This window comes from Nerophis ophidion, linkage group LG24 (assembly GCF_033978795.1).
Source record: "Nerophis ophidion isolate RoL-2023_Sa linkage group LG24, RoL_Noph_v1.0, whole genome shotgun sequence".
In the NCBI taxonomy this organism is placed as follows: domain Eukaryota; kingdom Metazoa; phylum Chordata; class Actinopteri; order Syngnathiformes; family Syngnathidae; genus Nerophis; species Nerophis ophidion.
The window spans coordinates 39333046-39346551 of record NC_084634.1 but is presented as its reverse complement, the minus strand read 5'-3'; positions in this window follow the sequence as shown (position 1 = coordinate 39346551).

Below are 13506 nucleotides of genomic sequence, written 5' to 3'. Positions count from 1 at the left end.
GTGAGAAAGGAAGCACAGGCATGTAGTGTATAGTATGTAGTCATGCAGTAAACAACAGGCATGTAGTGTATAGTATGTAGTCATGTAGTAAACAACAGGCATGTAGTGTATAGTATGTAGTCATGCAGTAAACAACAGGCATGTAGTGTATAGTATGTAGTCATGTAGTAAACAACAGGCATGTAGTGTATAGTATGTAGTCATGCAGTAAACAACAGGCATGTAGTGTATAGTATGTAGTCATGTAGTAAACAACAGGCATGTAGTGTATAGTATGTAGTCATGTAGTAAACAACAGGCATGTAGTCTATAGTATGTAGTCATGTAGTAAACAACAGGCATGTAGTGTATAGTATGTAGTCATGTAGTAATGATGCCCCAACAACAGGCATGTAGTGTATAGTATGTAGTCATGTAGTAAACAACAGGCATGTAGTGTATAGTATGTAGTCATGCAGTAAACAACAGGCATGTAGTGTATAGTATGTAGTCATGTAGTAAACAACAGGCATGTAGTGTATAGTATGTAGTCATGCAGTAAACAACAGGCATGTAGTGTATAGTATGTAGTCATGCAGTAAACAACAGGCATGTAGTGTATAGTATGTAGTCATGTAGTAAACAACAGGCATGTAGTGTATAGTATGTAGTCATGTAGTAAACAACAGGCATGTAGTGTATAGTATGTAGTCATGTAGTAATGATGCCGCAACAACAGGCATGTAGTGTATAGTATGTAGTCAAGTAGTAATGATGCCCCAACAACAGGCATGTAGTGTATAGTATGTAGTCAAGTAGTAATGATACCGCAACAACAGGCATGTAGTGTATAGTATGTAGTCAAGTAGTAATGATGCCGCAACAACAGGCATGTAGTGTATAGTATGTAGTCAAGTGGTAATGATGCCGCAACAACAGGCATGTAGTGTATAGTATGTAGTCAAGTAGTAATGATGCCGCAACAACAGGCATGTAGTGTATAGTATGTAGTCATGTAGTAAAGATGCCCCAACAACAGGCATGTAGTGTATAGTATGTAGTCATGTAGTAATGATGCCGCAACAACAGGCATGTAGTGTATAGTATGTAGTCATGTAGTAATGATGCCCCAACAACAGGCATGTAGTGTATAGTATGTAGTCATGTAGTAAAGATGCCCCAACAACAGGCATGTAGTGTATAGTATGTAGTCATGTAGTAATGATGCCGCAACAACAGGCATGTAGTGTATAGTATGTAGTCATGTAGTAAAGATGCCCCCAACAACAGGCATGTAGTGTATAGTATGTAGTCATGTAGTAATGATGCCCCAACAACAGGCATGTAGTGTATAGTATGTAGTCATGTAGTAAACAACAGGCATGTAGTGTATAGTATGTAGTCATGTAGTAATGATGCCGCAACAACAGGCATGTAGTGTATAGTATGTAGTCATGTAGTAATGATGCCCCCAACAACAGGCATGTAGTGTATAGTATGTAGTCATGCAGTAAACAACAGGCATGTAGTGTATAGTATGTAGTCATGTAGTAAACAACAGGCATGTAGTGTATAGTATGTAGTCATGCAGTAAACAACAGGCATGTAGTGTATAGTATGTAGTCATGCAGTAAACAACAGGCATGTAGTGTATAGTATGTAGTCATGTAGTAAACAACAGGCATGTAGTGTATAGTATGTAGTCATGCAGTAAACAACAGGCATGTAGTGTATAGTATGTAGTCATGTAGTAAACAACAGGCATGTAGTGTATAGTATGTAGTCATGCAGTAAACAACAGGCATGTAGTGTATAGTATGTAGTCATGTAGTAAACAACAGGCATGTAGTGTATAGTATGTAGTCATGTAGTAAACAACAGGCATGTAGTGTATAGTATGTAGTCATGCAGTAAACAACAGGCATGTAGTGTATAGTATGTAGTCATGCAGTAAACAACAGGCATGTAGTGTATAGTATGTAGTCATGCAGTAAACAACAGGCATGTAGTGTATAGTATGTAGTCATGTAGTAAACAACAGGCATGTAGTGTATAGTATGTAGTCATGCAGTAAACAACAGGCATGTAGTGTATAGTATGTAGTCATGTAGTAAACAACAGGCATGTAGTGTATAGTATGTAGTCATGTAGTAAACAACAGGCATGTAGTGTATAGTATGTAGTCATGTAGTAAACAACAGGCATGTAGTGTATAGTATGTAGTCATGTAGTAAACAACAGGCATGTAGTGTATAGTATGTAGTCATGTAGTAAACAACAGGCATGTAGTGTATAGTATGTAGTCATGTAGTAATGATGCCCCAACAACAGGCATGTAGTGTATAGTATGTAGTCATGTAGTAAAGATGCCCCAACAACAGGCATGTAGTGTATAGTATGTAGTCATGTAGTAATGATGCCGCAACAACAGGCATGTAGTGTATAGTATGTAGTCATGTAGTAAAGATGCCCCAACAACAGGCATGTAGTGTATAGTATGTAGTCATGTAGTAAACAACAGGCATGTAGTGTATAGTATGTAGTCATGTAGTAATGATGCCCCAACAACAGGCATGTAGTGTATAGTATGTAGTCATGTAGTAAAGATGCCCCAACAACAGGCATGTAGTGTATAGTATGTAGTCATGTAGTAATGATGCCGCAACAACAGGCATGTAGTGTATAGTATGTAGTCATGTAGTAAAGATGCCCCAACAACAGGCATGTAGTGTATAGTATGTAGTCATGTAGTAAACAACAGGCATGTAGTGTATAGTATGTAGTCATGTAGTAATGATGCCCCAACAACAGGCATGTAGTGTATAGTATGTAGTCATGTAGTAAAGATGCCCCAACAACAGGCATGTAGTGTATAGTATGTAGTCATGTAGTAATGATGCCGCAACAACAGGCATGTAGTGTATAGTATGTAGTCATGTAGTAAAGATGCCCCAACAACAGGCATGTAGTGTATAGTATGTAGTCATGTAGTAATGATGCCCCAACAACAGGCATGTAGTGTATAGTATGTAGTCAAGTAGTAATGATACCGCAACAACAGGCATGTAGTGTATAGTATGTAGTCAAGTAGTAATGATGCCGCAACAACAGGCATGTAGTGAATAGTATGTAGTCAAGTAGTAATGATGCCGCAACAACAGGCATGTAGTGTATAGTATGTAGTCATGTAGTAATGATGCCCCAACAACAGGCATGTAGTGTATAGTATGTAGTCATGTAGTAATGATGCCGCAACAACAGGCATGTAGTGTATAGTATGTAGTCATGTAGTAATGATGCCCCAACAACAGGCATGTAGTGTATAGTATGTAGTCATGTAGTAATGATGCCGCAACAACAGGCATGTAGTGTATAGTATGTAGTCATGTAGTAATGATGCCGCAACAACAGGCATGTAGTGTATAGTATGTAGTCATGTAGTAATGATGCCCCAACAACAGGCATGTAGTGTATAGTATGTAGTCATGTAGTAATGATGCCGCAACAACAGGCATGTAGTGTATAGTATGTAGTCATGTAGTAATGATGCCGCAACAACAGGCATGTAGTGTATAGTATGTAGTCATGTAGTAATGATGCCGCAACAACAGGCATGTAGTGTATAGTATGTAGTCATGTAGTAAAGATGCCCCAACAACAGGCATGTAGTGTATAGTATGTAGTCATGTAGTAATGATGCCCCAACAACAGGCATGTAGTGTATAGTATGTAGTCATGTAGTAATGATGCCCCAACAACAGGCATGTAGTGTATAGTATGTAGTCATGTAGTAAGGATGCCCCAACAACAGGCATGTAGTGTATAGTATGTAGTCATGTAGTAATGATGCCGCAACAACAGGCATGTAGTGTATAGTATGTAGTCATGTAGTAATGATGCCCCAACAACAGGCATGTAGTGTATAGTATGTAGTCATGTAGTAATGATGCCGCAACAACAGGCATGTAGTGTATAGTATGTAGTCATGTAGTAATGATGCCGCAACAACAGGCATGTAGTGTATAGTATGTAGTCATGTAGTAATGATGCCCCAACAACAGGCATGTAGTGTATAGTATGTAGTCATGTAGTAATGATGCCGCAACAACAGGCATGTAGTGTATAGTATGTAGTCATGTAGTAATGATGCCGCAACAACAGGCATGTAGTGTATAGTATGTAGTCATGTAGTAATGATGCCCCAACAACAGGCATGTAGTGTATAGTATGTAGTCATGTAGTAATGATGCCGCAACAACAGGCATGTAGTGTATAGTATGTAGTCATGTAGTAATGATGCCGCAACAACAGGCATGTAGTGTATAGTATGTAGTCATGTAGTAATGATGCCGCAACAACAGGCATGTAGTGTATAGTATGTAGTCATGTAGTAATGATGCCCCAACAACAGGCATGTAGTGTATAGTATGTAGTCATGTAGTAATGATGCCGCAACAACAGGCATGTAGTGTATAGTATGTAGTCATGTAGTAATGATGCCCCAACAACAGGCATGTAGTGTATAGTATGTAGTCATGTAGTAATGATGCCGCAACAACAGGCATGTAGTGTATAGTATGTAGTCATGTAGTAATGATGCCGCAACAACAGGCATGTAGTGTATAGTATGTAGTCATGTAGTAATGATGCCGCAACAACAACACTGGAGCCCTAATGTGCAGTCGTGTCAACAGGACGAGTAAAACACAACTCTATTTGACAAACTATGTTTTCTATTTTAGACTCCACCTCAGCTTTCACATCTCGGCTGCTGTGCTAGCAGTCTTACAAATAGAAGTTCAACTATTTGCTCACATGCCCTGCAGTGATGGATTGCCTGGTTTCAAAGATGTGAGCAAACATTGCTGGCATCAGCAAGTTTGTTAGATCATGTGCTGCTCACTTGAAGTGTTAGGCCATAATGCACAAATCAGAACAAGTACAACATTTGACCCGAAACATTAAAGGCCTTCTTCAAACTGGAGGTCAAAATGTGACACGTTGGGAAGACTATGTCTCCTGGCTGGCCTGGGAACGCCTCGGGATCCCCCGGGAAGAGCTGGATGAATTGGCTGGGGAGAGGGAAGTCTGGGCTTCCCTACTTAGGCTGCTGCCCCCGTGACCCGACCTCGGATAAGCGGAAGAAAATGGATGGATGGATGGGACTATAGACTGGACTTTCACAAGATTATGCCAGACCCCCTATGGACTGGTCTCTCACAATATTATGTTAGATCCACTATGGACTGGACTTTCACAAGATTATGCTAGACCCCCTATGGACTGGTCTCTCACACTATTATGTTAGATCCACTATGGACTGGACTCTCACTATTATGTTAGATCCACTATGGACTAGACTCTCACACTATTATGTTAGATCCACTATGGACTGGACTCTCACTATTATGTTAGATCCACTATGGACTGGACTCTCACTATTATGTTAGATCCACTATGGACTAGACTCTCACACTATTATGTTAGATCCACTATGGACTGGTCTCTCACAATATTATGTTAGATCCACTATGGACTGGACTTACACAATATTATGCTAGACACACTATTGACTAGACTCTCTCACTATTATGTTAGATCCACTATGGACTGGACTCTCACTATTATGTTAGATCCACTATGGACTAAACTCTCACACTATTATGTTAGAGCCACTATGGACTGGACTCTCACTATTATGTTAGATCCACTATGGACTGGACTCTCACTATTATGTTAAATTCCACTATGGATTGGACTTTCACAATATTATGCTAGACCCACTATGGACTAGACTTTTACACTATTATGTTAGATCCACTATGGACTGGACTCTCACTATTATGTTAGATCCACTATGGATTGGACTTTCACAATATTATGCTAGACCCACTATGGACTAGACTTTTACACTATTATGTTCGATCCACTATGGACTGGACTCTCACTATTATGTTAGATCCACTATGGACTGGACTCTCACACTATTATGTTAGATCCACTATGGACTGGACTCTCAGACTATTATGTTAGATCCACTATGGACTGGACTCTCAGACTATTATGTTAGATCCACTATGGACTGGACTCTCATAGTATTATGTTAGATCCACTATGGACTGGACTCTAAGACTATTATGTTAGATCCACTATGGACTGGACTCTCACTATTATGTTAGATCCACTATGGACTAGACTCTCACACTATTATGTTAGATCCACTATGGACTGGACTCTCACTATTATGTTAGATCCACTATGGACTGGACTTACACAATATTATGCTCGACCCACAATGGACTAAACTCTCACACTATTATGTTAGATCCACTACGGACTGGACTCTCACTATTATGTTAGATCCACTATGGACTGGACTCTCACTATTATGTTAGATCCACTATGGACTAGACTTTTACACTATTATGTTAGATCCACTATGGACTGGACTCTCACTATTATGTTAGATCCACTATGGACTGGACTCTCACACTATTATGTTAGATCCACTATGGACTGGACTCTCAGACTATTATGTTAGATCCACTATGGACTGGACTCTCAGACTATTATGTTAGATCCACTATGGACTGGACTCTCAGACTATTATGTTAGATCCACTATGGACTGGACTCTCACACTATTATGTTAGATCCACTATGGACTAGACTCTCACTATTATGTTAGATCCACTATGGACTGGACTCTCACACTATTATGTTAGATCCACTATGGACTGGACTCTCACACTATTATGTTAGATCCACTACGGACTGTACTCTCACACTATTATGTTAGATCCACTATCAACTGGACTTTCACACTATTATGTTAGATCCACTATGGACTGGACTCTCACTGTTATGTTAGATCCACTATGAACTGGACTCTCACACTATTATGTTAGATCCACTATGAACTGGACTATCACACTATTATGTTAAACCCACACAACGTCCATTGCATCAGGTCTCCCCTAGAGGAGGTGGGGGGGGGGGGGGGGGGGGTCACCCACATCTGCGGTCCTCTCCAAGGTTTCTCATAGTCACTCCCACTGAAATCCCACTGGGTTGTGAGTTTTTCCTTGCCCTTATGTGGGCTCTGAATCGAGGGTGTCGTTGTGGCTTGTGCAGCCCTTTGAGACACTTGTGAATTAGGGCTATATAAATAAACATTTATTGATAGAAAGATGGGATTTGCCCCAAAAATCTGAATCAGACATCCGACCCTGCAGTGTGACCGCAGCCTCCTTAGATCTGTGCCAGCAAGCTGAACATGAAGAGGGAGGTCATATTTTGGAAAGGAAGATGACTATGAATTGACAAGCATCGCAACTTCAGACAACAATTTCAGTTTGGCAAAGGTCCAAATGTACAAATCAATGCGGTGACCTGAAAGCAAAATAAAGATTTTGAGCACCTCAGTGCAAAAAAAAAAATGAGTGTCAATATGTGCCAAACTGCGACCCTTACCCCTTTCGGACATGTTGAAATGTAAACAGTTTTAGTTTTGAGTAAGCACTTTCCAAATAAACTACTACCACTACTTCTACTACTACTACTACATTTCCAGAAAGCCAAGGACCGGGGCGGCAGATTCTCCCTTCACTATTAATCCTGTTTTGTATATTCTAAAGCAGTGTTTTTCAACCACTGTGTCGCAGCCATGAGATACAGTCTGGTGTGCCGTGGGAGATTATCTAATTTCACCTAATTGGGTTAAAAATATTTTTTGCAAACCAGTAATTATAATCCACAAATAATGTGCCGTTGTTGAGTGTCGGTGCTGTCTAGAGCTCGGCAGAGTAACCGTGTAATACTCTTCCATATCAGTAGGTGGCAGCCGGTAGCTAATTGCATTGTAGATGTCGGAAACAGCGGGAGGCAGGGTGCAGGTAAAAATGTATCTAATGCATTAACCAAAAATAAACAAAAGGTGAGTGCTCCAAAGAAAACCCATTGAAGCTTAGGGAAGGCTGTGCAGAACGAAACAAGAACTGAACTGGCTACAAAGTCCACAAAAACACAATGCTGGACGACAGCAAAGACTTACGGTGGAGCAAAGACGCCGTCCACAAAGTACATCCGAACATCAATCAATCAATCAATCAATGTTTACTTATATAGCCCTAAATCACTAGTGTCTCAAAGGGCTGCACAAACCACTACGACATCCTCAATAGGCCCACATAAGGGCAAGGAAAACTCACACCCAGTGGGACATCGGTGACAATAATGACCCAGTGGGACGTCGGTGACAATGATGACTATGAGAACCTTGGAGAGGAGGAAAGCAATGGATGTCGAGCGGGTCTAACATGATACTGTGAAAGTTCGATCCATAATGGATCCAACACAGTCGCGAGAGTCCAGTCCAAAGCGGATCCAACACAGCAGCGAGAGTCCCGTTCACAGCGGAGCCAGCAGGAAACCATCCCAAGCGGAGGCGGATCAGCAGCGCAGAGATGTCCCCAGCCGATACACAGGCAAGCAGTACATGGCCACCGGATCGGACCGGACCCCCTCCACAAAGGAGAGTGGGACATAGAAGAAAAAGAAAAGAAACGGCAGATCAACTGGTCTAAAAAGGGAGTCTATTTAAAGGCATGACATGACAATCATCAATGTCCCCACAAAGAAGGATAAAAAAACTGAAATATTCTTGATTGCTAGTGTAGGGGGCAGCAGGTAGCTAATTGCTTTGTGGATTTCAGGAATATTGTTTGTTGTGATCACAATATGCTGGCGACAGCGGGAGGCAGTGTGCAGGTAAAAAGGTATCTAATGCTTAAACCAAAAATAAACAAAAGGCAAGTGCCACTAAGAAAAGGCATTGAAGTTTACGGAAGGCTAAGCAGAACGAAACTAAAACTGAACTGGCTGCAAAGTAAACGGAAACAGAATGCTGGACGACAGCAAAGACTTACAGCGTGTGGAGCGGCAGACGGGATCCACAAAGTACATCAAAATAGGAGCGCAAGACAAGAAGTAAAACACTACACACAGGAAAACAGCAAAATAATGAAATTAAGTCAGAGTGTGATGTGACAGGTGGTGACAGTACACCTACTTTGAGACAAGAGCTATAGTCATGCATGCTTGGTTATGCTTTATAGCATGGGTGTCAAACTCTGGCACGTGGGCCATATTTGGCCCACCGTGTAATTTCATTTGGCCCTTGAGGCAATGTCAAATTAACATTAGTTCTGGCCCGCCAGGATTATACAGCGGCAGTGCTGCTGTAACACCGCATTCACCGCCTATATTTATACTTGCCAACCCTCCCGAAGTTCAGTGCCCCTCCCGAAAATCTCCCGGGCCAACCATTCTGCCAAATTTCTCCCCGGACAACAATATTGGGGTCGTGCCTTGAAGGCACTGTCTTTAGCGTTCTCCACAACCTGTCGTTACGTCCGCTTTTCCTCTATACATACAATGTGCCGGCCAAGTCACATAATATATGCGGCTTGTACACACACACACACAAGTGAATGCAAGGCATATTTGCCCACTGGGTGTGAGTTTTCCTTGCCCTTATGTGGGTTCCTCCGAGGATGTCGCAGTCGTAGTTGTTTGTACAGTCCTTTGAGACATTTGTGATTTAGGGCTATATAAATAAACATTGATTGAACAGCCATACAGGTCACACTGAGGGTGGCCGTATAAACAACTTTAACACTGTTACAAATATGCGCCACACTGTGAAGCCACACCAAACAAGAACGACAAACACAATTCGAAGAACAACCGCTACGAAACACGACATGAACACAACAGAACAAATACCCAGACCCCCTTGCAGCACTAACTTTTCCGGGACGCTACAATATCCACCCCCGCTACCATCAAACCCCGCCACCCCTCAACCCCGCCCACCTCAATATTTTATTTTCAAATTTATTAGCTAGTGGAAAAGGTTAATGTTGATATTTACATTAGAAGGATGCAAATAGAAAAGAGGCATTTAATTTTTTATTTAAATTTTATTTCTGTGATGTTTTTTCGTTTGTTTTTGAAAGTTGATTTTGCACTATTAGGTTGTGTAAGCGTTGTTTAAGCAAATCGGTGTAACAAACTGAGCAATAATCAACGTTTTATTCATTCACTTTCTCTTGCTACTTCAAGGCTTGAATGTTTGATTCATTCATTACTGTTATTTTACTTTCAAATTTATTATTGGCCTGTGGAAAAAGTTTATTTGGATATTTACCTCAGAAGGCTGCAAATAGAAAAGAGGCATTCAATTTTTATTTAAAATGCCATTGATATTTTTTAAATATTGTTATTATTATTTGAAACTCAATTTTGCATGTCACTATCATCATTTTCATCATTTATTTTTATTCCTTTCATGAAAATGCATATTTACAAGCCACGTACAATTGACACTATCATTGTTTTTTTTTGTTTTTCTTTCTTATACATTTCCATGATCAGAAAGGAGCAGATGGAAGAATAATATTCTTATATTTATCTACCCCCTTTTTAACACCAATTATTTTTGATGACTTTATAACCGTTCCCTCCACCAACACCCAAACTCCAACATACTTTTGCATTTTCCTTTAAGCACTTTCACAATGACACGTCCAATCTAAATCAAAACTCAGTTTGATATAATTTCAGTTTTCTCTTTTTGTAACTCTTTTTAAAAACAAATATATTCTTACAGCTTTTTAAGTCTTTGTTTAGAGGATTCCATGCTTTCACACCAACAACAGACAAGCACATTTGTTTCAAATTTGTTCGCACTCTTGGATGTTTAAAGTCATACGGCCTTCTGTGGTTTTCATCTTCAGATGTGAACACAAATAACTTTTGTATGTCCTTCGGAAGAACTTTATTTCTGGCTTTGAACATCATTAATAGTGTATTCAATTCTGCAATGTCTTTTAGTTTTAGTAATCCTGACCTAATGAAGAGTGGATTTGTGTGGTCTCTATATCCTACTTTAAAAATGATTCGAATTGCTCTTTTCTGTGAAAGAAATAAAGGCATTATGTTGCTATGATATGTATTTCCCCATATTTCTGCACAATAATTGAAATAAGGTAGAATAATTGAGCAATATAACATTCTCATTGTGTTGTATGGAAAACTATATTTAACCTTGTTCAAAATAAATAAACTTTTAGATACCTTATTTTTCACATGCATTATATGAGCTTTCCATGTCAACTTTTCATCTAAGATGACCCCAAGAAATCTGATTTCAGACACCTTCTCAATTTTCACATTGTTTATGGATAAACTAACTTCCATCTTTCTTTTATTACCGAATACCATATACTTAGTCTTTTCCAAATTTAAAGATAATTTATTTATATCAAACCACAATTTTAGTTTAACCATTTCCTCTTTAATATTATTGGCTAAAATGTTCAAGTCATCTCCTGAACAGTATAAATTTGTATCGTCTGCGAATAATACGCACTGTAAAATTTTCGAAACCTCACAAATATCATTTATATATAAAGTAAAAAGTTTGGGTCCTAAAATCGAACCTTGTGGAATTCCACATTCAATATTCATACATTCTGACCTATGATCATCGATCTCAACATATTGCTTTCGTTGATGTAAATAACTGGTTAACCAGTCCAGTGCAACTCCTCTGACTCCATAAGTATATAATTTAGAAATGAGAATTTGATGATCTACAGTGTCAAATGCCTTCTTTAAATCAATGAACACTCCTATTGTGTATTTATTTTGATCAACTGCAGTTGTAATCTCTTCAATAATGTTCATGATGGCCAAGCTCGTAGACCTGTTTGATCGAAATCCATACTGATTTTCATTTAATAATTTATGTTTTTCAATAAAACAGTCTAATTTATTAACAAACAGTTTTTCAAGCACTTTTGAAAATTGGGATAAGAGGGATACTGGTCTATAATTACCAAATGTATGTTTATCTCCGGTTTTAAATATAGGTATAACCTTAGCAGTTTTCATACTGTCTGGGAAAACTCCTACTTTAAAAGAACAATTAATTATATAATGCAATGGTTTAATGATGCAATCAATTGTGTTTTTTATTATACTCATGTCAATGCCCTCATTGTCTATTGAGGTCTTGTTTTTTAGTTTGTAAACCACAGATAATATTTCATTCTCAGTCACTTCACTAAGAAACATTGACTGCATAACCCTATTTTCCCTTTTCCAGACATCCCCTGATTGATCATTAGCTCTAGGTATTTTGTTTGCTAAGCTAGGTCCTACATTTACAAAGAATTGATTCAATTCATTGACAATTTCATCTTTGTTTTCAATTAACATATTATCTTTTTTAAAACATCTAGGTAGTTCTGTTCGCCTTGTCCTATTCCCTGTTGCTTTATTTAAAATATTCCATGTAGCCTTTATGTTATTTTTATTTTCATGCAACATTCTTTTGTAATATTCCCTTTTTGCTTGTCTCAATATATTGGTCAACTTGTTTTTGTAGTTTTTATATCGTTTTTCAGCATTCTCTGTTCTTGATTTGATAAACTCCTTATAAAGTCTATTTTTCTTTTTACATGCATTTTTCAAACTGTTTGTCATCCAAGGTGCATTATTTTGCCTTTGTTTGGATCTGCATGGAACCTCAGGACAATGCTTGTTATACAGAGTAATATAATGTTTAAGAAAAGAATCATAGGCAGTATTTATATCGTCTGTGTACACCTCTTTCCACTCTTGTTTTAATAGGTCATCCCTAAAGTTGTTAATATGGTTGACACTTCTTTTCCTCTTAAGTATTTGATAGTATGTTCTTTTAGGGAATTGATAGTCAAATATTGCAAATATAGGCAGATGATCACTTATGTCATTTATCACTAACCCAGTAGTGATGTGAATCCCTAAAACATTTGTAAAGATATTGTCTATTAAGGTTGCACTAGTTGTGGTTATTCTGCTAGGCTTTGTAATTAATGGGTACAGCCCTTTTTCATATAATATCTCTAAAAAATCTGATGTTTGTTTATGTGAATCCTCCTTTAGAAGATCAATATTATAATCTCCACAAATTACAATGTTTTATTTTTATTTAAACCATTAATCATTTCCTCTAATTTATCCATGAAGGTTTCCACTTTTGATCCTGGTTTTCTATATACACATGCAACAACAATGTTTCTGTTTTGTTGTAATTCTATCTCAACAGCTACACACTCCAGTAAATCATTTATGGCCATTGTCATACATTTAACTGGTCTGCATTTAAGTTCATTATATATATAGAGGGTCACCCCTCCTCCAGTCCTATTGTCTCTGTTAGTGACATACAGATCATAGTCCTTTAATTTCAGATCAACCTCCTTGTCTTTCTTTATCCATGTTTCAGATAAAGCAATGACTTTAAATCTACCTTTAAGGGACTCTAAAACATCTTTGATTTTAGCAAAGTGTTTTGGTAGACTTCTACAATTAAAATGAATCAAAGAAAATGTATTTTCTATGCTTGCGTCATCAAGTTGTTCCTCAGTATAATACTGGCAAGAATCCTTAACATGCTTAAATAAATGAGTCTCTGGAT